This window comes from Pteropus vampyrus, unplaced genomic scaffold, assembly GCF_000151845.1.
Source record: "Pteropus vampyrus isolate Shadow unplaced genomic scaffold, Pvam_2.0 Scaffold349, whole genome shotgun sequence".
Classification (NCBI taxonomy): domain Eukaryota; kingdom Metazoa; phylum Chordata; class Mammalia; order Chiroptera; family Pteropodidae; genus Pteropus; species Pteropus vampyrus.
This window is the reverse complement of record NW_011889130.1, coordinates 1,346,707-1,374,165: the sequence shown is the minus strand read 5'-3', so window position 1 is coordinate 1,374,165 and position 27,459 is coordinate 1,346,707. Positions and strand designations below refer to the sequence as shown.

General features: G+C 38.3%; 1 long non-coding RNA gene across 2 annotated transcripts; it reads left to right on the top strand.

Annotated features, from left to right (window-relative positions):
* Positions 1–574: 574 nt before the first annotated feature.
* On the top strand, positions 575–27,459 carry LOC105304672. Of its 2 annotated transcripts, XR_002776958.1 has the most exons (5): positions 575–3,616; positions 4,387–4,450; positions 18,491–18,621; positions 26,963–27,077; positions 27,306–27,459. It is a non-coding gene; the product is annotated as an uncharacterized LOC105304672 (long non-coding RNA). The 2 variants fall into 2 exon arrangements; XR_002776957.1 differs by lacking the exons at positions 26,963–27,077; positions 27,306–27,459 and adding an exon at positions 21,868–22,144.

The following is a 27,459-nucleotide window of genomic DNA, read 5'->3' as shown; positions in this document are numbered from 1 at the left end:
TTAGAGGAAAATATCTAGCACTAAATGCATGTATTAGAAAAGAAGGAAGATCTAAAATCAATAATATGAACTTTCCCTTGAGTAAACTAGAGAAAGAACAAATTATACCTAAAGCAAGCAGAAGGAAAGAAATAATAAAAATTAAAGCACAGATCGATAAAATTGAAAACAGAAAAGCAATAGAGACAATTAAAAAAATTCAAAAGCTGTTTTTTCGAGAAAAAAAATCAATAAAATTGATAAAAGCCTAGCAAGGCTAATGAAGAAAACATGGAGAAGATATGAGCTACCAATACAACAATGAAAAAAATGGCATCACTACTCATTATATAGATATTAAAAGGATAATAACAATACTAAGATCATTTCTATACCCAAAAATAATATCTTGGATGAAATGCAGCTATCACTCCAAAGGTACAAACTAAAAAAAAACACTCAAGGAGACATCAATAACCTAAATAGTACCATTTATTAAAGAAATAAATCGATATTTTAAAACCTTATGAAAAATAAAGTGCTATGTCTAGATGGTTTCACTGGTGAATTCTAATGACCCATGTAATGAAAAAAATATTAATTTCCACAATCTCTTTCAGGAAATATAAGTAGAAGGAACACTTCATAACTCATTTTATGAGACTATCGTTACCCTAATGTCAAAGTAATAAAGAAATAGTGCATTATTTAATATATTATGTCATATCTTAATGTGGTGTGGCTGCCTTTCAAAGCATAGCAAAAATACCAAAAGCCAAATAGTTAAAGACTGATAAATATAATTTTTGTAAAAACTTAAATCTTCTATTTGACCAAAAACAACATTGAAAAGCAACTAATAATGTCCAAAAACAAATATCAAACATTTACATGAGGAAAGGCTAATTTATAAAGTGTATTGTACATTAAAGAGAAAAATGATTGTTATGGATTGAATCATGTCCCCCCAAAAATACATATTGAAGTTCTAGTTCCTTTTACCTCAGAATTTGACCTTATTTGGAAAGACGGTCATTCCAGATGCAATTAATTAAGATGAGATTATATCGAGTAGGTTGGGCCCTTAATTCAATATGACTGGAATCTGTACAGAAGATGGCCACATGAAGACACATAGGATGCCATGTAAATGAAGAAGGCAGAAGCTGGAGTTATGTAGCTGTAAGCCAAGGAACACCAAAGATTGCCAACAACCTCCAGAAACTAGAAAAAGGCAAGGAATATTCCCCCTAATGTTTTCAAAGGGAGCATAGCCCTGGTGACATCTTGATTTTGAACATCTAGCCATCCAGTATTTGGTACTTTGTTATAGGAAAGAGATAGAATGATTAAATATCCAATGGAAATATCTAGATGTGAATAGTCAGTAATGATGATCTATCAAAGATAGATGATATGGAATAAGGATGAGAGAATTGGAACTTTCTTGTAATGTGACAAAGACTCACCTTGATCAAACTTTAGTCAGGCTCCTCTGAGCCTTTTTATTGACTAGGGCTTGAACTTAGCATCCCATATCCATCTCATCCTTGATGGGCTTGAATAGCCCAGTTTTAGCAAGAATTCTCCAAAATCAGTTTAGAGAGGATCCTCATCCTTGACCTTCATTCTTCACCTTTGACATCTAAGTCCTTGGCTTGTCTTTAACAAGAACCCTTTAATCCAGTTTAGCAAGAGTCTCTCTACACTTGAAGTCTCCTTGTAGTAGTTTGCCATCCATTTATTCTTACTCTGCTCATTAACTATAAATCTCCAGCTTTCTTTGCTGTATTTGGAGTTGAGATTGCTCTCTTCCCCTTATTGCAGTAATCTTTAATAAACTCTTACCATTTTAACAAGTGCCAGAATGATTTTTTTCTTAAATAAATGCTAGTGGGAGCATATATTAGCACAGTCCTTTTGAAAATGTTAACATCCATCAAATTTTACAGATCTATTTTAACTAAGCAATTCTATATTTTGGCACTAGTATCACAGAAATAACAAATATGCAAAGAAGTATGGACACAAATATTCACTGCACATTATAATAAAAACTGGAAACAGAATAAACATCTGTTGCAAGGAAAGAGCCACCCTTAAACGCGTGTCTTTCTACAATGCCAGGTTGAGTGGAACCTTCTCAGATAAACCAATCAGGTACCTACACAGGTTAACAACACATAGAGAGGGGAAGTAGAGTCTTACACAACAGAGTAAAGGGATGAAAGTCCTTAGCAGTCTCCCAAATGAGCTCTGTTGGCTGGCAGAGCAGATGGTTTCGTAGGTTCCAAGCCAGCGGCAACAGCAGGCAAAAGGTCAGCATCTTCAGCTCTCAGCATACCTGTTTGTGATGCTCTTGAGTCAGTCTTGAGTACCATCTGTCTGAGGTGTTCAACTTATATGGACATTATGGGGCAGAATCCTTCTGCTTGCGACTCCTGCAGTCTAGGTTAATCCCGTGCAGTCGTGGCTGTGGTCTCTGTGGTTTTGGGCAGTCCAGGCAGACCCTAAGGGCGTTCCCATTATGTGCCAGTTGACGTTACTGTCATGGCTCCTATGGAATCCATTTTATAAAGATCCCAAAGTTCTCAGTTCTTATGCTCTATAAAAGATCCATCTAAAAGGTATTAATAATATACCCCTCTAATGCAACATCATACAGCCAAGAAAAAACATGATGTAATTCTAAATATTCTGACCTGATACTATGATTATACTGTATTAAGGGTCAAAACAAGTTGTAAATAAGTAGAAACAGCTCTTTTTAAAAAATGTATTTGTGTAGTGGTCTGCACTGAATAAAGTCAAGGTTAAGCACCCGCAAACACTGGTTACATTTGGTAAGTTGATAAAGCTCGGGAAATTGCTACAATTATCCCATCAAGCACTACTCTTTGGTTTAAACTGACCGTGTTTACTCTGAAACAACCGACTTCTCACCATCCCAAGGCGCGGAGATCGCCGGGAAATGTAGTCCTTTTTCCTCGCGCAGCACTCTAGGTCTGTATGGGCTCTCTCTGCGCATGTGCAACCTGAGCCCGGCTTCTCCGTCCGCCCTCGCTGGGGAGACGCGTCCCAAGCGTCTGGGTGTACGCGAGTGCGGGGCCTGCGCACGGCGCCGGGACCTTGAGCGGCGCAGGCACGTTGCTTAGAGTGGTGTCCTTGTGCCGGCGGCAGGAGCGGCAGTTCTCGGGAAACGGCCCAGCTTAGGCGGGGCCCATAGTGCCCGCCTCCGGCCGGTTTCAATCTCGGCCGGTGAAGGCCGGGGGGATGATCTCCGCGCTGGCCTCGCGGTCTCGGGGGCCAGGCCCTCGGAGCGTGTGGGAAATGGTGCGCCGAGCCCCGCCTGCAGCCCGACCCGGGAAAAGCCCTCGCCGGCCGCGGGAGGGGAAAGCGCATGCGTTGACGGCGAGCGTGCCAGAAAGCGCGGGCGGTAGGTCTGCGGTGGAGCCCGACCTCTGGAGGCGGAAAAGCCCAGTACATTTTCTCGTCACCTGCAACCCAAACCGAGAGAAATAACCTGGTTGCGAGTCAGGGCCCCGCGTCTGAAAATGAAGATGTTAATAACGTCCACTTAAAGGCGTGGATCCGAGAGTTGGATACATCATTTGTAAAGGAGTTAGCAAAGTGCCAGGTACTAACCACGGAGTATTAACTGCTACTGTATTTAGAAGGCAGTTTGTCTTTTTCACTGGGTGATTTACCTAAGCGTCACATCATTTTGTGAGGTCAGTATAACCATCTGCATTAAATATGCACAAAACAAAACAAATCCGAATCTCAGGTCGCTGAGGTGATACTGAGCTTAAGAAGGTCGGTGATTTCCAGGATCACCCAGATTCTGACAGCCAGGAGACAGTATGTTCACACAGTTAAACCATCAAGAGCAACTTATCAAGAGTTCTTTTGAAAAACTACAACCCACTTAAAGAGAATAAATTAAAAAAAAAAAAAAAACATCCTTGCCCTAAAGCACCTCATCCCTTTTACTGGCCTTTCTGTGGATTCTCTAACTCAAGGGGTAAACAACATTGCTAGGAAAATAAAGGATGTGGCCTGTGTCCTTCTACTATGTTAATTTTAATGAAATAATAGTGTCATCTTTTGGTGTATTTTAATCATCTGTTGTTAGCTTTTTGTTTGTATTGTTCAAAGCAAATCAATCTTTACCTAATGAGAATTGGTAGTTGTGAGCCCATGATCATTTCAAAGTTGCATATGGACTTGTAAGTGCTGCTTCTACAAGGTCCTTCCCTTGCTTTTTCAAGGGCCAAAGGGCCCTATTCCTATAGGAAGGCTGCTGCCCAGCTGGGCTGCTGAGATTATTGGTAGATGAACGTGGGAACTGTAAGGCAGGCCAGGTCTCCTGACCCCCATTTGCTTTCTGTCCCCACTCCCTGACAGCTGAACCTTCCTTCACAGTCCTCCACACTCTCCCAAAAGCCTACAGAAAATGAACACACCTCAGGTGAGCTCTTTTTTTTCATCCCATACTGTGTGTTAATGGGTTTACCTCTTGATTTTAGATTGCTCTCAGCTTCTGTTACACATCCTTTATCAATGCAAGTTATTCTCCTTTTATAACCAGTTTAATAAGATTTTATTTGAGTCATGAATGTACATTGAATTATATTGCATACTTCTCTGTATCTGTTGGAGTAAAAGTATAGCTTATTTTCTGTAATCTACAAATATTAGCGGTAGCTTAAATGGATTTTTAAATGTTAACTCATTCTCGAATTCTTGTATAGACTCTACTGGCTAATGAGTATTTTGTGTTTTCACACTTGTTCTGACATCTTTTTGCTAATATTATATTTGAATTTTTATTCCTGTATTCACAAACTAGACGAGCCTTTAATTTTATTTTATTGTGTTCCTGACCAATTATGGTATCATGGTTATACTAGTCTCACTGGGGGCACTTTCCTGCTCTTTCCTTCTTTTATTTAAAAAAAAAAAAAATATATATATATGAATATATATATATATATATATATATATGTATATATATAATTTGTGTAAGAAAAGCACCTGTTACAGATTTCATGAAAATCACCTCTAAAATTGGACTTTGTGAGGGTTGTGTGTGTGTGTGTATAGATACGGATTATTGAATCACTTTACTAAACCATAGGTCTAGTCTGGTTCTCTATTTTTTTATTGTCCCTACATTTTCAGAGGAAATTGTACATTTTTAAAACCTGTTTTTAAATATATTTTCATAAGCTTGTTGGTAGTATTCTCATATCTGTTTTTATATCAGTAATTCCTGTTTCCATCCATTTAAAATTTTTTTTTAATGTAGGAGCTGCTAATCAGAAAACAACCAAATGTATTCTTGTTGGCCCTATCAGAAATCTAGAATTTCAGGCTCTGAGGATGAGCTTGGGAATTTGTACTGGTAGTGTATTTAAATACTGAGAGCTGAGGGAGCATAAACTCAATCATTTTGCTGCTTTCCACTTCAGTATACCAGCTGTCAATTTCTTTTTTTCTTTTTTGGGCAGGTAATATATTCATATGACTCTAAAATCTAAGCAGTTTAAAAAGGTTAATATGTTGAAAAGTCTTCCTAACATTTCTCTTCCCATTTGTCCCAATGTCCTCAGCCTCCTACAGGTAACCACTTTTATTATAAGTGTCATAGGTATTTTTCAGTTGTTTATTTGTGAAAAGTAAATATGAATATATTCATTCTGATTTCCTCCCAATTCTTATTCAACCATCAGCACATGTATATACTTGATCCCCATCTTCATCCCACATACCACATAACCATATATTCTTTTTTATGGCATTTTCCATGTTGTGCCATATTGTTACTTAGTGAGTGTTTTGAGTCCCCTGGAAAGATATGTTGAAGTCCTAACTCTAGGTTCCTGTGAATGTAATCAAGTTAAGATGTCCTTTGGGTGGGCCCTAATCTGGTGTCCTTTTTAAGATGAAAGAAATTGAAACAGACACACAGGATGAATGCCAAGTGAGGACAGAGGTAGAGACTAAAGGTGGCAGTTTTAACCTCAGGAATTCCAGAGAGTGATAACCACCAACAGAAGCTAGAAAGAGGCAAGGAAGGATTCTCCTTGATAGGTTTCAGATGGAGCCTGGCTCTGCCAATGCCTTGATTTCAGACTTCTAGCTTCCAGAAGTGTGAAATAATATACTTCTGTTGTTTTAAGCTCCTCTCACTCCCAGTTTGTGGTACTTCGTTATGGCAGTCCTAATTAATATAGTGAGCTGCCTTATTCTTTTCACAGAAGCGTAGTGGTCCATTGTGTGAAAGTACCATTGAATCAGTCTCCTGTTGAAGGACACCAAATTTCATCTCTGGGTGAAACTGTTGGGTAAAATGATAGAAGTGGGAATACTTTGTCAGAGTTACACGTACTTTTCATTTTGTTACATATCATGCAATTGTCTTTTATGGTTTTAACATTTTGCATTTCCGTATGCCAAGATTTTGTTTATTCATTCATGTATTAAGCATCTCCTGTGCACCAGGCACTTAGAACAGTGCCTAGAATGTCACTAAACAACAATGAGCACAATGGACAACAATTTCTCCTCTAACATACATTTGGGTGAGGGGGGGGAATTAATAAAGGACTTTATATTGCTTGTTGGAATTTAATAATAGATGTGGGAACTGTAAAGCAGGATAAGTAGCATACAAAGTGTCGAGAAGGACCAATTTTAATTTTAAATACAGTGGTGGGCTCCCCTGAGATGACAATATTTGAGAAAAGATTTGAAGGGATTGAGGGGAGAAGCCTTGGGAATATCTTCTAGGAAATACTTCTGGCTGAGGAAACCTCCATTGCAAATACCCAAAGCAGAGTGTTGCTCTACAAACAGCAAGCAGGTCAGTGTGGCTGGAGATTAGCTGGAGTGATAAAGGAGTCAGGTCACGTGAGCCATTGAGGAACATTGCAAGGAGGGAAGTGTTGAACCAGCCATTGTGGAGGTGACATGGGCGACATTATGGGGGTTCCCCCAGACCCTGAGAACATGGCTTGTGTGCAGGTAGTTAATGTTGGAAGAGGAATGGGGATATAGGGAAGAGTGAAGCAGCCAAGAGAGGAAAGCCAGTCTAAAGATGAATTATTGATATCATCACTTCAGTGGGTCATGGAGCTCAGTCCATAGGGAATGTCCTTCAGAAGTGTCCACCAGGGAGAGAAGGTGGAACATTTACCCACAGGCTTCTATCCTTAGTTGTGAGTTGCCCCAGGATGCGTTCAACCTCGTGCACTTGCTTTTGGATTGATCAGTAGTAGTTCCATTGCACCATGTAAACTCCTGAGGTGGCATCAGAGATGGCCTGGCACAGAATGCACAAAGTCACTCAGCAGTCCTCAAGGATACTGGCTTGGGGACCTGGGCATATGTTTCAGGGCACCTACCTACGTGAGTCTGATTCGGCCCTTGCCCCTCAGGTTCACCTGTGCCCCACTCTATAAGTCCATGCTACAGTGAGACTTTCAGGCGCTGCTTAGATACAATCTTTGTTACCTTTGTTAATCTTGTGTTGCTACAAGAGAATTAGCTCTATAGTTCATTGCTGCACCTGGCTCCAGGGCCTAAGTGTTATTCATCATCTCCTACAGCTGTCTGATAGAAGAGTTTGTGCTTATTGAAATACAATTTGCTCATAATAAAATATACCTTTTAAAGGTGTACAGTTTTATGAATTTCAAGCAACATACACAGCCATGTCACCACCACTATCCTCAAGATATAGAATAATTCTATCACCACAAAACATTCCTTTGTAGTCAGTCCCCTTTACTGTCCCCAGTTCCTAACAACCACTGATGTGATTTCTGTTCCTAGAATTTTTCTTTTTTCAGAATGTCATGTAAATGGAATCATTCAGAATGTAGTGTTTGACTCTGGCTTATTTCATTGAAGACAGTGTTTCCTAACCTTATTATTGTACTCCTCACCCCTCTCACCCTGCAGCCGTTTTAGACATGCTTTTTTAAATCACTTCCTTATGAAATTTTAATAGCACAGATACTGTTTATATCTGCTTATGGACTGTAGCTTTTTGGAGGACCACAGAGAACTGCAATGTCTAGTTTTTGGCACCTAAGAACAGATTTTTTTTTTTCTCCCCTTTGGGGACAGTATTGCTTCTGTTAGAAATGCATGACTTAGCATAAAGCTTTGGAGTTTCCTTTGTGTTATTGCATGTATTGGTAGTTCAACCCTTTTTATTACTGCATAGTATTTCATTTCATGGGTGTAATATAATTTGTTTATCCACTAACCAGTTGATAGTTTTAGGTTTTCTTTTGTGTTCTGGCTCAGAAATTGTTTTTTAGATTTTGGTGATTATGAATAAAATTAACAAAAATTAATTTTTAGGGTTTTTTTTTTTGGTTAGGCATTTCATTTCTCCTGGGAAAAGAAAGTAGAATTGCTGATTTATGACAAGTATAAGTTTAACTTCATAAGAAACTGCAAACCATTTTTCAAAGTAACCATTCCATTTTGTGTTCCCGCCATCAATATAGGTGATCTAGTTGCTCCTCATCCTCTTGAGTATTTGGTATTGCAGTGTTTTTTTTTTCACTTGAGTCACTCTGCTATGTATATATTTGTATTTAATATTAGTTTTTAGTTTGCTTATTTGACTTTTATACTTTGATGAAATGTACTTTCAAATCTTTTCCCCATGTTTTTCAATTGAATTTGTTGACTTATTGCTAAAATTTGATAGTTATTTATATATTTAGATACAAGTCCTTTATTTTGCAGTATTTCTGCAAATATTTATTCTTAATTTGTGACTTGTTTTTTTTTTCAAAAAAATTATGTAAATTATGGGGGGTGGTTTGCATATATTCTCACTTTGTTCTCACTTTATTCTTTAATTTTTCAATTTGAGTTGACATTCAATATTATTTTATGTTAGTTTCAGGTGTACAGTGTTGTGGTTAGACATTTATATAATTTACGAAGTGATCTCTCTAATTAATCTAGTACTCAATTGGCACTATACATAGTTATTACAATATTATTGACTATATTCCCTATACTATACTTCACATCTCCGTGACTATTTCGTAACTACCAATTTGTACTTCTTAATCCCTTCACTTTTTCCATCCAGGCCCTCAACCTCCTTCCATCTGGCAATCATCAGTTTGTTCTCTGCATCTATGAGTCTGTTTCTGTTCTGTTTGTTTATTTTGTTCTTTAGATGCCACATAAATACCCAGAAGTGAAATTCTGGGTCCTAAGGTAGTTCTATTTTTAATATTTTGAGGAACCCCCATATGGTTTTCCATAGTGGCTGTACCAGTTTGCAATCCCACCATTAGTGCACAAGGGTTCCCTTTTCTCCATAATCTTACCAACACTTGTTTTTTGATTTATTGATGATAGCAATTCTGACAGGTGTGAGGTGATATCTCACTGTGGTTTTAATTTGCATTTCCCTGACGATTAGCGATGTTGAGCATCTTTTCATATATCTGTTGGCTCTCTGAATGTCCTCCTTGGAGAAATGTCCATTCAGGTCCTCTACCCATTTTTTAATCAGATTGTTTATTTTTGGTGTTGAATTGTATGAGTTTTTTTAAAAATGAGTTTGGATATTAATCCCTTATCTTCTGTATCACTGGCGAATGTCTTCTCCCATTTGGAAGTTTGTCTTTTTGTTTTGTTGATTTTCTTTACTGTGCAAAACATTTTTAGTTTGATGTAGTCACATTTGTTTATTTTTTCTTTTGTTTCCTTTGCCCGAGGTGCTATATCCCCAAATATGTACTAAGGGTGATGTCAAAAAGTTTACTGCCTGAGACAACCAAAATGATGTAGATGATAGAGGCTCTGTTCATCCCTCTGGCAACCAAATCAAAGTTGTGACAGAAACAAGGAGCAGCAGCAAGGAAAAATCGCCTGGGATCTAGATGAACAAGCCATACAACTAGGGAGAAATCCAAGAAATAACCCTGCAACGCAGAAGGTAGAACGGGGCGAGGATGCAGGGCTGCCTAGTCTTGAGTGGCTGAGTGAGATGGAGGCTGCGGCAGCGGCAGCGGCAGCGGCAGCGGCAGCGGCAGCGGCAGCGGCAGCGGCAGCGGCAGCGGCAGCGGCAGAAGCCTCTTAAAGGGGCCGTGTTTGTGAGCGGATTTTCCTGGTGACAGACCTGCTCTCTGAGCACCAGTGCTAATTTGGCTGTGCACCGGGGGCACCAGGGACTTACAGGAAGACAATGTCAGAGCGAGGGCCGAGGCGAGATTCGCTCTGAACTGAAGTTCAGGCAGTATCCATTGTTCCCTGTTGAGCATCCCCCGCACTGCCATAGCAGTGACATCATCAAACTGGATAACAGAGGTTGCTCCGCCGAGAAGATTCCCTGAAACCCCACCTCCTCCAACTCGTGGCTCCACCCAAGCCACATTTAGGTGTTTCTTCAGTGAGTCAGGTGCACCTTGCTGAGCAGCGCCTAGACTCACACTGGAGCAAGCTGGCCTCAGTTTCTGGTGTGGCCTTTTGAGGTAACTATTAGCACAGCATCTGTGGATTGCTTGCTGAATCTCAACAGGTGGCCTCAGAGGGGCAAAGACTTGGGCTAAATTTGGCCTGCAGCTGAACCCTTCTCAGGACTGTGCCACTGGACACCTACTTCAGAAATCCACACTAATAAGACCGGGAGACTTAAGAGCTTTGCTGTCGGAAGCCAGCTGACAAAGTAATTGAGGGTAACTAAAAGGGGGAGCATGGACTGAGGAAAAGAAAGAAGACAGACAGAATTGCAGGAGGGAGCACAGATTCAAGCTGTGTCCCTGAGTTTATTTAGAACACACTATTTATAACATTACAATAAGAAAGACAGTAGTCAAGAATCAAGGTTAGCCAGATTACTATATCTAGTAGAACAATGAGATTCTCACAACTCAGAACTCTCTGCTAAACTGTTGCAAGGAATTTGCAGTGATTGCTATGTGAACAGTTACCTCCCGGTTTTTCCCAGGCTTTACAATCTCAACTTCTTACATTGTTGCCAAGTACACAAATATCCTTGTTCCTTGTTATACGATTTCACATGTCCATAAATGACTCCCCACACTTTGCTTAGTACATAGAAACAGACATGGAAAAGCAGCCAAAATGGGAAGACAAAGAAGCAGAATCCATATGACAGAACAGAACAGAGATCCAGTTATAATGGAGTCAAGTAATCTAACAGATGCAGTTACTTATCAGGGATCACCCATGTGACTGGCAGCTGATTTCTCAAAAGAAACCATGCAGGACAGAAGAGCTTGGCAAAAAATATTCAACACGATGAAGACCCAGGATCTACAACCAAGAATAATTGAGCCAGCAAAGCTGGATAAATCATTTAGAGTTGAAGGACAGATAAAGAACTTCCCAGACAAAAATAAGCTGAAGGAATTTATCACAACCGAGCCAATATTACAGGAAATGTTGGAAGGACTTCTTTAAGAAGAAAAAACATATCAAAAACAGGAATCAAGAATGGTAACAACTACATTCCTATCAATAAGTACCTCAAATGGAAAAGAATTAAGTGCTCCAACTAAAAGGAAAACAAGACCCCTACATGTTGCCTATAAGAACTCACTTCAGATTAAAAGACACACACAGACTAAAAGAAAGGGGATGGAAAAAGATATTGCTTTGATGGACCTAGAAGGTATTTTAGTCAGACTGAGAAAGATGAACACTATATGATTTCATTTATATGTGGAATCTAAGGAATAAAAAGAACAAACTAATCAAAACAGACTCACAAATATAGTGGACAGTTTGGTGACGGACAGAGTGGAGGGGGATTTGGGGAGCTGGGAGAATGGGGTGAAGGGTTAAAGAAGTACAAATTAGTAGCTGATAGATGGTTATGGGGATGGGGAGCACAGCATAGGGAATGCAGTTAGCATTAATATGTTGGCTAGGTGGAGGGTCAGGGGAGGGAGGGAGCAATTGGGGGGGTTGTTTTACGAACTATATAGATGTCTAATCGATGTACTGTATACTTGAAACTAATTAAAATAAATAAATTCTTTAAAAAAAGTTTACTGCCTATGTTTTCTTCTAGGAGTTTTACTGTTTTGGGTCTTACATTTAAGTCTTTAATCCATTTTGGCCTTATTCTTGTATATGGTGTAAGAAAGTAGTACAATTTTATTTTTTGTATGTATCTATCCAGTTCCAACATCATTTACTAAAGAGACTGTCTTTATCCCATTGTATATTCTTGCCTCTTTTCTCATAGATTAATTTACCATATATGCCTGGGTTTATTTCTGGGCTCTCTGTTCTGTTCCATGGATCTATGTGTTTGTATTTATGCCAGTACCATGCTGTTTTGATTACTATAACTTTGTAGTATAGTTTAATATCAGGTAGTGTGATACCTCCAACTTCGTTCTTTCTCAAGATTGCTTTGCCTATTTGGGGTCTTTCGTAGTTCCATATAAATTTTAGAATTATCTGTTTTATGTCTGTGAAAAATGCTATTGGTATTTGATAGGGATTACAATTAGGCTATAGATTGCTTTGTGTCGTATCAATATTTTAATGGTATTCTTATCCGTGAGCATGGTATATGCTTGCATTTTGTTTGTATCTTCTTCAGTTTCTTTATTTAATATCTTATAAATTGTGAGTACAGATCTTTTACCTCCTTGGTTGAAGTTATTCCTAGGTTTTTTTTTGATTTTGTTTTTTTGATGCTGTTGTAAATAGGATTTTTTTCTTAATTTCTCTTTTTGATAGTTTGTTATTGGTGTATTTTTATGCAACTGATTTCTGAATATTAATTTTGTGTCTTTACTTAATTCACTTATCAGTTCTAATAGTTTTCTTTGGTGAAATCTTTAGGGTTCTTCATATAAAGTATCATGTCATCTGCAAATAATGACAGTTTTCTTCCTTTTCAATTTCTTTTTTTTGTCTGATTGCTGTGGACTATGTCTGTTTTAACTGATGAGAGTATTCCATTCTATGCCATATATTACCAATTATTGATAAGACATTTATGTCATTTCAAGTTTGGTGCTTTCATGAGTAAAGCTGCTATGTAAGTACAAGTTTTTGTGTGCACATATTTTCATTTGTCTTGTATAAGACCTAGGAGTGGTTTCCCGTGTCTCCTGGCAAGTATTATAACTCTGTAGTTATATGCAGATTTTCAACTGTGCAAGAAGTCGGCACTCCTAACCCCATGTTGTTCGAAGGTCAACTGTGAATAAAAAACTGCCAAATATTTCCAAAGAGACTGTGCCATTTTCGTGCCCATTTGCTATACGTAATAGTTCTAGTTGTTCCACATGTTCACCAGCATTTTGTTTTGTAAAGCTGATGAATTTTGACTTTCAGTGGATATTTGTTGAATTTACTTGGATTTTAATTAGCATTTCCCTGATTACTAATGATGGCGAACAACTTCAGTATGCTTTTTGGCCATTCATATATCTTTTATAAAAAGTCTGTTCAGATTCTTAGCCCATTTGTTTTGTTGGATTTTTTTTTTTAATCTTATAATTCAGTTGAGAATACAATCTAAATAGAAGACTTTTATAAGATACAAGTTTTGGAAATTTTTAACTTTTTCTCCAAAACTGAGGTTGGCCGTTTTTTTTGTTTTGTTTTGTCTTTTTTGCTTAATAATGTCTTTTGAAGGGCAAAAGTTTTCATCTAGATGAAATCCAATTGATCATTTGCTTTCTTTTTAAATTCCACTTGTCTTCCTATTTGAGAATTCTTTGCATAAGTGAAAGTCATTCAGATTTTCTCCTATATTTTTCTTCTAGAACTTTTATTGTTTTAGGTTTTACATTTAGATCTTTGACTTTTTCCAATTGATTTCTATATATGATATGAAATATGGATTGTGATTTATTTTTTGCAGCTGAAGATCTAATATTAAAAGCATTGTTTTGCTGTACTGGTTATCTTTTCCCTATTAAATTGCTTTGGCATCTATGTTGAAAATAAATTGACCATATATGCATAAGTTTATTTTTGAACACCATTCTGGTTTATTGCTCTAAGTATGTATCTTAATGCTAATAGTGCACTATTTTGATTAATATACTTGTGTAATAACTTTTTCTTTTTTTCTTTTGGCTATTACAGATTCTTTTCTTTCTCTATATGTTTTAAAATAGTTTAATAATTTTTCTTAAAACCCTGGAGGGATGCTTATAAGGGTTGCCTCTAATCTATGGATCATTTGGGAGAAAATTTACATCTAACAATATTGAGTTTTCTGATCCATGAAAAGTGTTATCTCTCCATTTTGTTAGCTCTTTAATATTCCTTTGCAATGTTTTGTAGTTTTGTAATTTTTAGTATACTTGTCTTAAACTTGTTTTGTGAGATTTATCCTTAAATCTTTGATGCTGTCTTTAATGATATTTAAAAAATTTTAATTTCTAATTGTTTGTTGGAATTATATAGAAATATAATTTATAGTAATCAATATTGTATTCTTCCACCTTGCTAACTTCATGTGTTACTTCAATTAGATGTTTTGAAGACTACTTAGAATATTTTATATATTAAATAGTGCGATTTGTAAATATTTTTATACTTTTGTAATCTGTATGCATTTTAATTTGTTTTGGAACAAGATATAATTTAATGAGAATGAATTCAATTATTCACCACTAAGTACAGTGTTAGTCATAGGCTAGTTGCTTTTTTCAGACTGAGGACTTTCCTTTCTCGTCCTACTACTGTAATATTAGTATCATTTCTTCCTTAAAAGTTCATAGTAGATTTACTGCAGAAGCAACTGGACCTGCAGTTTTCTTTGTCAGAGGTTTTTTGTTTGTTTGTTTTTAAATAACAACTTTGAGATAATTTGTGTACCATAAACTTCAGTCTTTTAATTTGTACATTTCAGTGGTTTTTAATATGTCCACAGAGATATGGAACCATCACCAATATTTTAGAATATTTTTATCACCCCTAAAAGAAACTCTGTACCCATTTGTAGTCATTCCTAATTTTTGCTCCCCAGCCTCTAGCAATCATTGGTCTCCTCTATATTTGTATAGATTTGTCTATTCTGGGGTTTCATATAAATGGAATCACAGAATATATAGACTTTTGTGAGTGACTTCTTTCACTTAGCATGATCTTTTTTAGGTTTATGCATATTGTTACATGTATCAGTAATCCAATTCAGTTTCTGGCCAAGTGATATTTGATTGTATGGATATATCATATTTCGTTTATCTGTTCATCAGTTGATGGATATGTGGATTGTTTCTCTTTTGACTGTTATGAATTATGCTGCTATCAGGATTTGCATAAAAATTTTTGTGTGGACATAGTTTTTAATTCTCCTGGGTATAGATTTAGAGTGGAATTAGTAGGTGATATGGTAACTCTGTTTAACATTTTTAGGAATTGCCAAATCATTTTCCAATATTTCCAGAGCACTGACACTATTTTGCAACCCCACCAGCAATGAATGAAGGGTTTTAGTTTCTCTACATCTACATCGACACTTGTTATTGTCGGTCTTTTTTTTTTTTTTTTTTTTTTTTTAATCGTTCTAGTGGGTGTGAAGTGATATCTCATTGTGGTTATGATTGCATCCCCCTAATGACTAATAATGTTGAGCATCTTTTTCATGTGCTTATTGGCTATCTGTATATGTTTCTTGAAGAAATATGATGCCATTTTTGGACCTGTGGCTTTTTCTTTAACAATTTCCTCCTTTTGATCATATTCTCAGCTTAACTGAGAGATGTGTTAAAAAATTAAGGCATTAGTGCTACTCTCAGCTACTGCTCTATAGCACTGTTGATTCTCGGTATGGCTTGCTAATGATCTTTTGTAACTAAATTTCAGCTTCCTCAGAAGTATTGATCCAGGTGATGTTGATCACACACGGACACCTCCTTGCTCAGCTGAAGAAAATCAAGGTCTATTCTATTATCAACTTTGGTCAGAGTCTAAGGATCTTTGCTGGGCAGTTAATGCCTTAGCAATGGAATCTGCAATGTCTCCCAAGAGTTAAGGAGGGGTTTCTTATCGTATTCTCATTGTTATCTCTTCCTAACCAGGAAAATATGGCTTTGTCAAAGTTAGCAAACTCTGAATCATGGGACGCTTCCTGGTACATCCTTTCTAGAACAGTTAGGGGCACAGTTAGATAATATAAGAGGCATTGCGCATCTGTATGCCAGCAATATAGGTATATTCATAGGCCCAAGGAGAACAATGACCACCACAGACAAAAATAAATCCTGTCAGGCACAATTACTCACTCAAAGCAGGGGTCAAATTTTCTCCTGGTCAGAAATAAAAAAGTTTTTCTAAAATCTAGAGATTAAAGAAAAGACCACAGACCCCAAAATAGTATCATATTTCTTCAAAGAATATATATATGAATAGTCAATAAACACATGAAAAGATGCTCCCCACTTAGCAATGGCCTGAGAGATATGGATGATGGCATTATCTTTCTAGGCCAGTGCCAAAGTAAAGGAAAGAAAGAAAAGAAGGAAGGGTTTTATGTTTAGCTATGGTAGGAAGTCTTGGTCTGGCATCTTGGGCAGAAGTCTACATCCACATCAGCTCCTTCTTTTTCTAGTCAATTTGATTTGGCTGTCTCTAGCTGGTGTGAAGAAGATGGAGCCTTCTTCAACTGTGAAATATATACTCAAGGTTCAATGCCTTCTAGTTTTACAACAGTGTCAGTGGTCAGGAGTACTTGGTAAGGTCCCTTTTAATGGGGCTCGAGAGCTGTGCTTCTCTCATGAAGCTTCCAGAATACCCAGTCACAAGGCTCTAGACTATAAGCAACATGATTCCTTGAATTGGGGTCTGGGAAATTTTCCTTAACTTGTCTGAGCATAAGACAGGCTTGAGCATAAGACATTAAAGACATTAAAGTAGCTGGTCATACTAGCTCATGACAACAAGGGACCAACAAAATGTTATATACCAGTAGACATCGGTCTATTGCTGAATATCTTGTGTAGCATGAAAACACATTTTTTAATAGTTTCTTTGCCACTGTGAAGGCATTAGCCTTGTGGTGGGGAAGGCTTCAGCTCATCCAGAAAACATACATATAACAACATATTGATAACCCAGACCAAGTGGCAGTTGAATGAAGTCCAGCTTAAATACACTATAGTGGATGAAAGAATGCAAAAAAAAAAAAAAAAAAAAAAAAGGGCGAGGCGGCTGTTTGTGAGGGAACTGTAAGAACCAAGTTGCTGTTTTTGGTTTCCCAAAGCCCAGACTATTTGTTTAATTTATAGCCATTGTTTACTCATCTTAATTTGTATGACTGTTACCATGTTACAAGGACATCAGGATGGCTAATGTCTGGCAATGAGGGATCATATTTGTGGAAGCGAAATGGACTTCATCCACATGTGTCCCAATTTATATATTTTATTGTTGCCAGCTATGCATGAAAAATCAACTAGGGCATTTCCCTGATACTCAGATTCATTCCTTTTAGTGTGAGCCTCAATTTTTATCACAGACATCTTATACTAGGACATATCAGACTTACAGGAATTTTACATAATTTCTGGAACACATATCCTTATAGAAATGCAATATAAAGAAGGTTCTCTATTACTTCTTATTTGACAATGCTTCCCATAGTTTAACATATCAAATAAGCCTAATTAGTTCAACGTTTCTCTTCTTATGAGGAGAGAGGTAAACATTTCAAGATTATCCAGAGGCCGTCTGGGAATTCACAAAGTTAATCGGAGTCAAAAAGACTTCTTTTAGAATTTGATTTTGGGAAGTTTGTCAAAAATATGAAAAGTTTTGGACATTTGGCTAAGGATCGCAGCTTATTATGAAACAATGCTTAATTATCTATTTGACCAAAGTGACAATAAAAGATATCAAAGACAAATACAGAAGGTTAGCTTTTACTAATAAGATACCTTTTTCTTAAGTAAAAGAACAGATTAAAACAACATAAAACAATTTTGATAAAACAGAATCTTTTTCAGCAGATCACTCAAAAAGAAAAGGCTTTTAGCGGATGGAAGAAAATTGTTTTAACTTTACATAATTCTACCATTGATATTAAAGCTTAATTTAAAAAACCCTATAATAATTCAACTTTAGCCACCTTAATTACATGAAGCAAAATTCTCTTTTCTCATTCTGAAACACTCAGGATAAAATTGCTTTCATTTCCCTTAACAAAAATGCATATTCATTCCTCATACTTTTTCTTAGCCAAAAACATCCTACTGTACTCATATGAAGACACACCTTTTATTATTTCCAATTGTGTAACGGTACAAATCTTCACTTCTTTAAAATGACTCTTTCTCTTCTTCTCCTTAATTCAAACTGGCCTTGGGCTCATTTGTTTATTTTTTTTCCTTATTCTTCTGCACACTGCACGACCACTGCCTTAATCATTAAGGCTTTAGGTCAGCATCTAACATCTTAGAAACAAAGCCTCAGGTCAGTTGACCAGAGAAACAGAGTTTCGATCAAACTAAAGATAACATCTTTGCAGGTCCACACACATGAAGGCAGAATGATCCAGGCAGACTGATACCATGACTGACTTCAGGACCTGATGCAATGATCAACTGCCTCTACCTCCGCCCGACTAATCAGGAGAGCCCATGACCCCAACTCCCTTAGGTACTATTACTGATACGTTTTCCCCTCTATAACCTATTCACTAGAAGCCATTGGGAGCCAGGTCTTTGAGTGCTAGCTCACCTGTGTCTCTGGGCTTGGTGCCATTTCCTTAAGTAAACCTCTACTTTCTTTGCTGCAAACTCTCATTCATGTCTTTTTTGGCTATTGACGCGTGCAGGCGAAAAGAACCGCTTAAGTTCTGTAACAGTAGCTTCAATTACATGTATTAGAATTTTTAACTTTTAAAAGCCAGAATTTCCAGTAAAAACTAAGAAGTAAACAATTATGAACTGTGTTTTATATATTCTGTGGCTTGGCAAATTCATAAATTTATAGTTCCTAGAAATGTGCTATTTTATAAAAAATTTCTCAGTGTGGCATTAAAACATATTTACTAATAGAGCAAATTTATCTTTAGTTTTTCTGCAATAGGAAGCCAAAAGATAAACTTACATTTAATAATTAATGTTTCAGTCTTTTTTATTATTTATAAATGATCTGTATATTTAATAAGTTTTCATCATTTAACTTAACTTACCAAAACTTCATGGTTTCAGGTTACCAAAAAGATCTGGGAAACTAATTTGAAAAGTTTACCTAAAAGCTTTTATCCTAATTATATTTATTTAATTTACTTGCTCTTAATAATTATGTCTAGATTACTTATAAAAATTTCATCATACAGTTACCGGAAAATGGGGATCCTCTCACGGCACGTTGTCCAGGTTCTTGATGTCTTGAACAAAGAATTGAGCAAGACCAAGAAATACAGTAGAAAAGAAAATTTTTATTAGAGGGGAAAGTACACTTCCATACATGGAAGCAGGCCTGAGCAAGAGAAGTGTGGCTCAAAAGGCCTGGTTATAAAGCCTTCAGGGTTTTATTCCTTGTTTTTGCTGTGAGTGGTTACTTTTCTTAGAGGAGTGGGCTTCCTTGATTGTCAGTCTTATTGACAGGACTCAGTGATTCATCATTTTGCTTTCTGGGCATGTTTGTTTCCAGAATTCAGTCTGCTATAATGATATTAATGAACTTCTGGGCATATATATGCATCATATTATAATGATGGTATAATGAAACTTGGGTGAGTTTAAGGTCGTTGGGATCTTTATTGTGCAGGTGCGAGTGACTGGCTTAAACTGGTACCTAATTCTCTGCCTACCACTTTCTTTGTGTGCATAAAAAATATGCCTTTTCGCTTGCTTAATTGTGAGTGGATTAGGGCAGACTCTTTCTAGGATAGGATGACTTAGTGTCTTTGCAGGCAGACTTGGAAACCCCCTAACTTTCCTGCCTAACTCTTTTCTAAGAGTCATGAACCCCCTTATTATTAGTGTGGATGCTGAGGGATGAGAGGTCTCTTCTTCCATATCTGCTTCTTGCTGAGAATGGCTGTAGTCCTGAGAATGGCTGAACCCCTGTAGGGGTTTCATGGAGCTTTTTTCCCTTTCTGCCTTAGTCAGGGTGGGGTCTTGGGTTTCCTGCTGAAGTGCCACCTCAGTCCCTAGACAAGGAAAAGATACAAACTTATTATTTAAATCATATCTCTATTAATTTCTATTATTGATTTGCCTATTAACTGAGTAAAGGGAAACAGGCTTCGTTAATATATTTCTTAAAGAGTAAATAAGACCTTTGGTCTAAAGTCACCTTCCCCCATCAGACTCTAAGGGCCCTGTCTGACTTAACACTATTTCTGCTAACAATGGGCTGATGACCCTTATCAATAGCCAGAGGATCTGAGTCACCAGGGCAATTATCAGAATTTGAGGGAGAGGGCCTTTTATCCCCAAAAAAATAGAGAAGAAAACTAGGTTTACTAAAAAGATTAACTCGGCCAGAGATGTTCCATTTCATTTCCTTCTAAAAGATTAAGAATTTTACAAGTGATGTCCCATCTCAATACCACGTTATTTTTCTTACTGATAAATTTTGTAACAGATAATATAAACTTATTTTACTAGTAAACCTAGTGTTGTAGCCACCAGCCCCCGATAGACACACGAACCACCAGAAATAAGTTAGTTATAGAAAACACACTCTTTATTCAGCAGCTGGGTCTGCCAGGGGTACGCAGACCCCAAGTTAAGCAGCCCCAAAATGTATAGGTACAGGGTTCTTAAGCCCTAAACCCTATTCCTCATTCTGTCTGAACACAAAAGTCTATTTTTCTTCTATTTACTAACTGTCAACCCACAGGTTGGTTGTGCAAGTGGGTGTACAGAAGCAGAAAGCTTATTGTTAGAATGTTATGTTCCTATAGGTGATAGCCTATGTTCCCCTGGGCGATAGCCTACGTTACCGTGGGCGATAGCCAAGCAGTAATTTTCCAGCCAGCACACTAGGTAGAATAAAGTTGTTTATCTTCATTATATTCAGTTTTTTAACTCTTAAGACATGTTTAATTAAACAAACTTAAACTAGCTTTTATTTACTAAAGATTAATCTATGATTATGTGAACTTGAAAAAATACTTGGGTTGGTGTCTATCTATCTGACTTTTGGAATATCCAATCCTTACAAGTGCTTGCATTCAAACCAATGAATTTTTTAACTTATTAAATTAATTTTAACAATACCACTTGGTGGTAAAAATTATCTAACATTTACAACATACATATATAGACTCGCACAGACAGATACAAAGATCTTTTAGTCATGAGACAGGCACAATAATGCAAAACTCACTAGTTTATAAAAGAGGTTGGATCTAAATTTTGTTTTGGCAGTTGGAATAAGTTAACTTTATCTGTCGAGATGGCTAAAGCTTTTACTAAAATTCATGGAGAAGACCCTTAAGATTTATGTTTGTCCTAGACAAGTCAAGATGTAAATGGCCTTTCTCCACCCCTTTTTTTCTTTGAATAAGAATTACCTTTAATAAGAATTACCTACTGAAATTTGCATTTAAAAAAGATGGCCTAGATAAGAGTTCCTGGAAAAGACCAGGTATTGACATCTTAAAGGCACAGGGAAAGAAATGCAAGCTTCTCCTAGAAGGACTTTGGTTTCCTAAGGACAATATTTATAAGCCTTTTGAGAAGACTAGGAGAGGTTTTGGGATGGTAAAAATAACTGACGGGCTTTGAATTGTTTTTGGTCCTGTGAAAACTAGATTTGTAAAAAAGGGCACCTGTTTTTAATATCTTAAAGAACTGGGTTGCTAAGTGGCATCAAAAGACTTGAAGAAGAATTTTCCACTCAAATGGCTAACCTTGTAATCAGCTCTTTGTTCTGTTTCTGTAGACATGCTTGCTGCATAGGCGAAGGGCAGAGTGAAGATCAACTGAAGACCTACCCTCCCCTTTGGTCATTCTGTCTAGATAACAGATGTATTGCCTAAATTCCTGTCTGAAAATCTCATGCTTTGTAACTGCCCGTAGCCCATAGCAACTCCTGCTCTCTGTAACCACCTGAAGACAAATCAACCAACCAGCCCATGCCAACTGTAACAGTGCGTGGATATAAAAGCAAAATTGCCCCTTAGCTCGAGTCCCAGATCTTCAGAGTGCTAGCTCTTTCTGGGACCGCCGATGTAATAAACCTGAGTTATCCAACTCTCAGAGTGGTGCCTGGTTTCTCACCGATCTGATTTCACAGCATTTCGGCCACAGACTGACAAATCCATTCACCTATTTTTGGAATGTTTCTTTCCTTCTGGGTATATTTTGTCAGGCTCTGATATTAGCTTCCAGTTTGGCCAAATTTCTGATTAAAAAGTTATTAAATCTTTTCAGTTATCTTGTCAGATTTCAGCCAGACCAAACAGTAAATATTTCTGGCAGTATTAAATAATCGCATAGACCCAAGAGGGTGCAAAGATGACTACCTGTGAAAGATTTAAAAGTCACTTCCAAAGATAGCTAAAGAATGAACCAATAGCCTGCATGTCCCAGGCAAGCAGAAAGTCAGGAACGGGACAAGAAAGTAGTAGGTAATAGCTATGCTGGGAGAGAAAGAATCAGTACCCAATTGGTCTGGAGTTGGAAAGAAAGGGACAACATGAAATTTTATTTCCCCCTCTCACTGGCATCTGGAGGTAATCCATTTAGAAAAACTTGAGGATCCTCCCTGGGTTTAAGAAATGTTCTAAAATTGTGGCTTTTAGATCAGCCTTTGACCTAAGAGTGAAAGATACCTGAGAAGGATTGCCTATAGCCTCAGGTGGTTTTATTTTAAAAAGGTAATTGTTCAATAGTAGTGGAAAGGTAATTCAGACAGGATGACTAGAATGAGTACTCAAAGGCTAGAGGGGAGCTGTAGAAGTTATGTTAGTAGTCATGTCTATCCTATCATCTTTTATCTTAGGCATATATTATTTTTAATTTTTCATTACCCCTAAGCAATAAAGCTTTCAATGAAGCTACTTTGAAACACTGAAAACTTTTGCTTCTGCATGCCAATAAAGTAGATATCTCATTCTGTTTGCTAAGTTTGGGACCCCTTATTTTCAAGTACAATTTAAAAATTTTTTATCTAAATAGAGTGCTTCTCATGATGTGGCAGCCTGACCTTGCCTGATCATTTCCTGCTCGAATGAGTTAGTTCCTGACTACACCCCACATCCCAGGACTCTCCGGCTGACACAGCAGTCTGAAAACCCACTCAAATGATTAAGCCGTTTTCCTTATAGTTTGGCAGCCAATCAGTGTTCTCCTTATGTTCTTCTTTCTTATATGGAATATCTATAGCAGTGTAGGAATGTGAAAGTACAAGATGGTATAAAACTGCCCTTCTAATCTGAAACTCCGCACTCTTTGTGGAGATAAACTGGCCCTCTTTTGGCATTGGATGGCCAGCGGAGGGAGCTCTTGATAGGAAAGTCATTGCAAAGGTCTCTCAAGTCATTCCAGGTCAACCTGGCCACCTAGACCAATTCCCTTATATTGATTCTTGGGAGGCAATAGTTCACACCTGATCCCCATGGTTGAGAATCTGCCTAGAGGAGAACTGTAGAGTCCTCCTAGCATGAGCCTTGGCACCCTCCCAAGGTCAGTTGGGAAAAAAAAAAAACAAACCAAAAGAAGCCTGTGTTACCAGCACTAGGCCAGACCAGTCTCCATTCTGCTAGGCTTCCAGGAGCCTATAGTCCAAATGATAGTCGGCGGGGCGGCGGGGCAACCTATTGACTTTATGGTTGACACCAGAGCTGAATGCTCAGTTGTAACACGGCCCGTGGGCCCCCTTTCTCAAAAACAAGCTACCATTATAGGAGCAACTGGGGGACGAGTCCGTCATCCCTTCCTGCAGTCCCACCAGTGCAACCTAGGAGGATGAAAAGTCGTCCATAAATTTCTGTATCTGCCCGACTTCCCTGTGGCACTGATAGGACGAGATCTTTTAGGTAAACTACAGGCTTAAATTACCTTTGACACATGTGGCCAAACCCCTCTATGAAGCTACAAAGTGGAGAGAACGAGAGCCCCTACTCTGGGAATCTACACAACAGAAGGCCTTTGAAGAAATCAAACAGGCACTCACTAACGCCCCCAGACTAGGACTCCTAGACTTAACCAAACCTTTCTTTCTATACGTACACGAGCATACAGGTGTCACAGTAGGGGGTCTTAACTCAACTGCTAGGATCTTGGCACTGTCCCGTGGCTTATCTCTCCAAACAGCTTGACTCTGTCACCCAGGCTAGCCACCCTGCTTGTGAGCACTCATAGACACGGCCCTCCTTGTGTCAGAGGCCAAAAAACTGGCTACCCTTTAGGCCCGGCCAACCAGACCATGATTTCACTGAAGTCTTGATGAAGTGTTTTTTAGCTGATCTGACTTGACAGACCAGATCTCTAGTGCCTTTTCCCCTTGTAGCAGCTGCAGGCCCACACCTGTGCTGCTGTTGCCCATCCCCAGTTTCCGTTCCACCTGAAAAGCAGCTCCCTACCACAGGGCGCACGCACAATCCTCTCGGTGTACGTAACATGCTTTCAGATTCAGACGTAGCTAGGATTGTGTTCCCTGGTATCTTAGGCATTAAGGTTCAGTGTTTTTCCCTGGATGCTCAAGTTCAACTCATGGTAAGGGAAGGCAGGAATCTCAGCCCCACGGCTCAGCTGTCAGTGAAATATAGCAGCAGCAATGGGGACTTGTAGACCCTCCTCCTTCCAAACTAACGATGGGAGGGAGATCAAGAAGTTTGGCCTGTAAACAGTTCACTAAACTATAATAGTATCCTCCAATTAGATCTTTTTTGAAAGAAACAGGAAAATAGGAAGAAGTCTCCTATGTATAAGCTTCTATGCTCCTTTACCAAGACCCAGACTTATTAGAGGTCCCAATGATAGGAACGCCTTCTGGAGATCTCAAAATAATCAGGAATTTTCTCCTCCATCTTCACCCTCACACTTTGAGGGGGTCCGAGTTCTCTAGGGAGAACTCTCTGAGGAAACTAGATATGCACCCTCAGGGAAGTTACAAACACTCACATGGGAAAAGATGAGTATGTGCATAACCTCTGATCCGTATTTGTTGGTGTCATTATTGCAGGAAGTAACACCTGATGGAGGAGATTGGATGCTCAGACAACTTTGTTAGAGGAAGAAGAATTTATTGCCAGCAGAGCACGTGGGCTTACTAGCACCAAGCATGAGCTTTCCTAGGTTAGATTTCTTACAGCTCATATACATACACATGCAGTATCCATGCAAGGGGCACATGATTCCTTTGTCTGAGGTTCTAAATGCACTTCATGACTCAGGATGGGGAGAGGGAGTTTCAGCTGGGGGCTGCAAGGGAGAAGGAATTCCCAGAACACTAGTCCTATCTATTTACAGATCATTTGTCTTGTAGGTGTGGCAAGAGTTTCTAGAAGGCCATGTAGAGATCTATAAAGTGTGGTTAATCTATAACCTGGCAGAGTCGGTCATTTCTGCAAGCCCTTCTCTTTGCATTTTTCAGATGCCTCCTCTCCTCTCTTGTTATATGTAATATGGAGGTTGAGTTAAGAATTCTAATTATGATGGAAAGGAAAATGTATGTTTTTGGTAACAGAAAGCATAAAGTATGGAGATATATTTTGAAGGAAATTGAAGGAAAAGTATTTTTCTTAAAGTTGGTTATTTCTGAATAGTGAGAAGAGGCAAACTAAGGGAAAGAGGAAGGTTGCAGAAGGTTTGTGAAGAGAAATCCTGAGAGGAAATTTTATGTGATTAAGCTAAAGAAGATTGGAAATTTAAATGTCAAAAGTAAGCTAATGCAAAATTGAGTGGTGTTTTAATGTTCCTTAGACTACTGTATCGGTCTGCTACTGATGTTATGGACAAGTTTTCTGAGTAGAAAACAAGGATTCCGTGCTCCATCAAAATAATTGCCTGTGTTTTATGTTGCTTATACCAGTTTTCTGAGCCTTTTAGAGAATATACTAACATTGGCCCAAAGTCTGAGGGCCAGACACTCTTGGCTATACATTTCATAACTCAGGCTGTGCCAGATAGCCAAAGGAAGCTCCAAAAGTTGGAGCCTAGACCCCAAACCCTGCAGGCTGCCTTGGTGCCAGAGGTCTTTAAGGTGTCCAATAAATGGGACAGGGCAGAGAAGGAAGCAGAGTACAAAAAGGCGCAAATTTTAGCTGCCATAATACAAGGACCATCTTGAGGTGACCCTAGGCAATAAAAACCTTTCAGTCCTGGAGGGCCTTGATCTTGGTTGCCACAATTGGCGTTGTCAGGACTGGGGCATAATCAATGTGCAAACTGTAGAAGGAAGGGCACTGGGTGGGCAAGTGTCCTTCTAACCCTGTTAAGTCGGGGAGAGGTGGACCTTATAAGCCCTCGCCCCACATAGCAAGCCTCTCATGAAGGGGCTGCTCTCTCCTCCAACAACAGAGGCCCAAGCGCTTGCAAGCTCCAATCCTAGAGAAATATACCACAATCACAACAGTCTTTTACTAGATACTAGAGCTACCAACTCTGTCCTGACCCATCCCATGGGCCTCTCTGCAATGCTAATTGCACAGTGACAGGAATAAGTAGCCTAATGTAATTTTCTTTTCCCATTGTGAGACCAGGACTAGCATTGAAATTCTCTGCCACACATAAGAACCAGGGTCCAGTCAAGAGAGTGACTTGTCTCAAGAAACTTGAACTCAGCCCCCTTGCTCATCACATAATGCACATTTGTGAGGAACCGAAGACCATTCATAGATGATCCGCTTCTGTGTCAGTTTCCTACAAGCACAGCAGCTCCCTCTCTGCGATCTATTGAAAGTCAGCCCTCAAGGCAAACAGAAAGGGCCCTACCAAGTTTTGTTAAGTTCCCAACTGCTGTCAAATTACAAGGAATCAACAGCTGGGTACATTTATCTCAAATTAAATCAGTTTTTTTTTTTTTTTATGAGTCCTCACAGGTTCCTCCATAAAATAAACCAGCAAGTGCGACCTAGACCTAGTCCTGCGAACCCGCGGAAGATCTTAAGTTCTTGTTCTGGGAACTAGATAAGTCCACATGACTAGGTAAGTCCACAGGACTAGATAAGTCCATATGTCCCAGGGAATCAGGGAACTTTTGTAAATAATTATTCTTTTAGCCCGGTATCTAAGCCATGACTCTCTTCAAAATGATTCAATTTCCTTTCACTAGATATCTTTACCTTGAATTAACAAACTGCCATGAAAAAGTAGCTTCATTATCAATTACCTCTACTATTAATTTTGACTTGTCTTTCCTATATTTTTGCTAAGTATATATTTTCTAGGTTGCAAGGCTTCCTACCACTTCTACATGCTGGAATGACCTCACGTTGTCTGCCTCCCGGGCCCTTGGAATAGGCTTTCCGAGATTTGTATTCCCAGTAGGCAGGGACTACAGCCCTATCTCAGCTTTGAAGAAGTTATA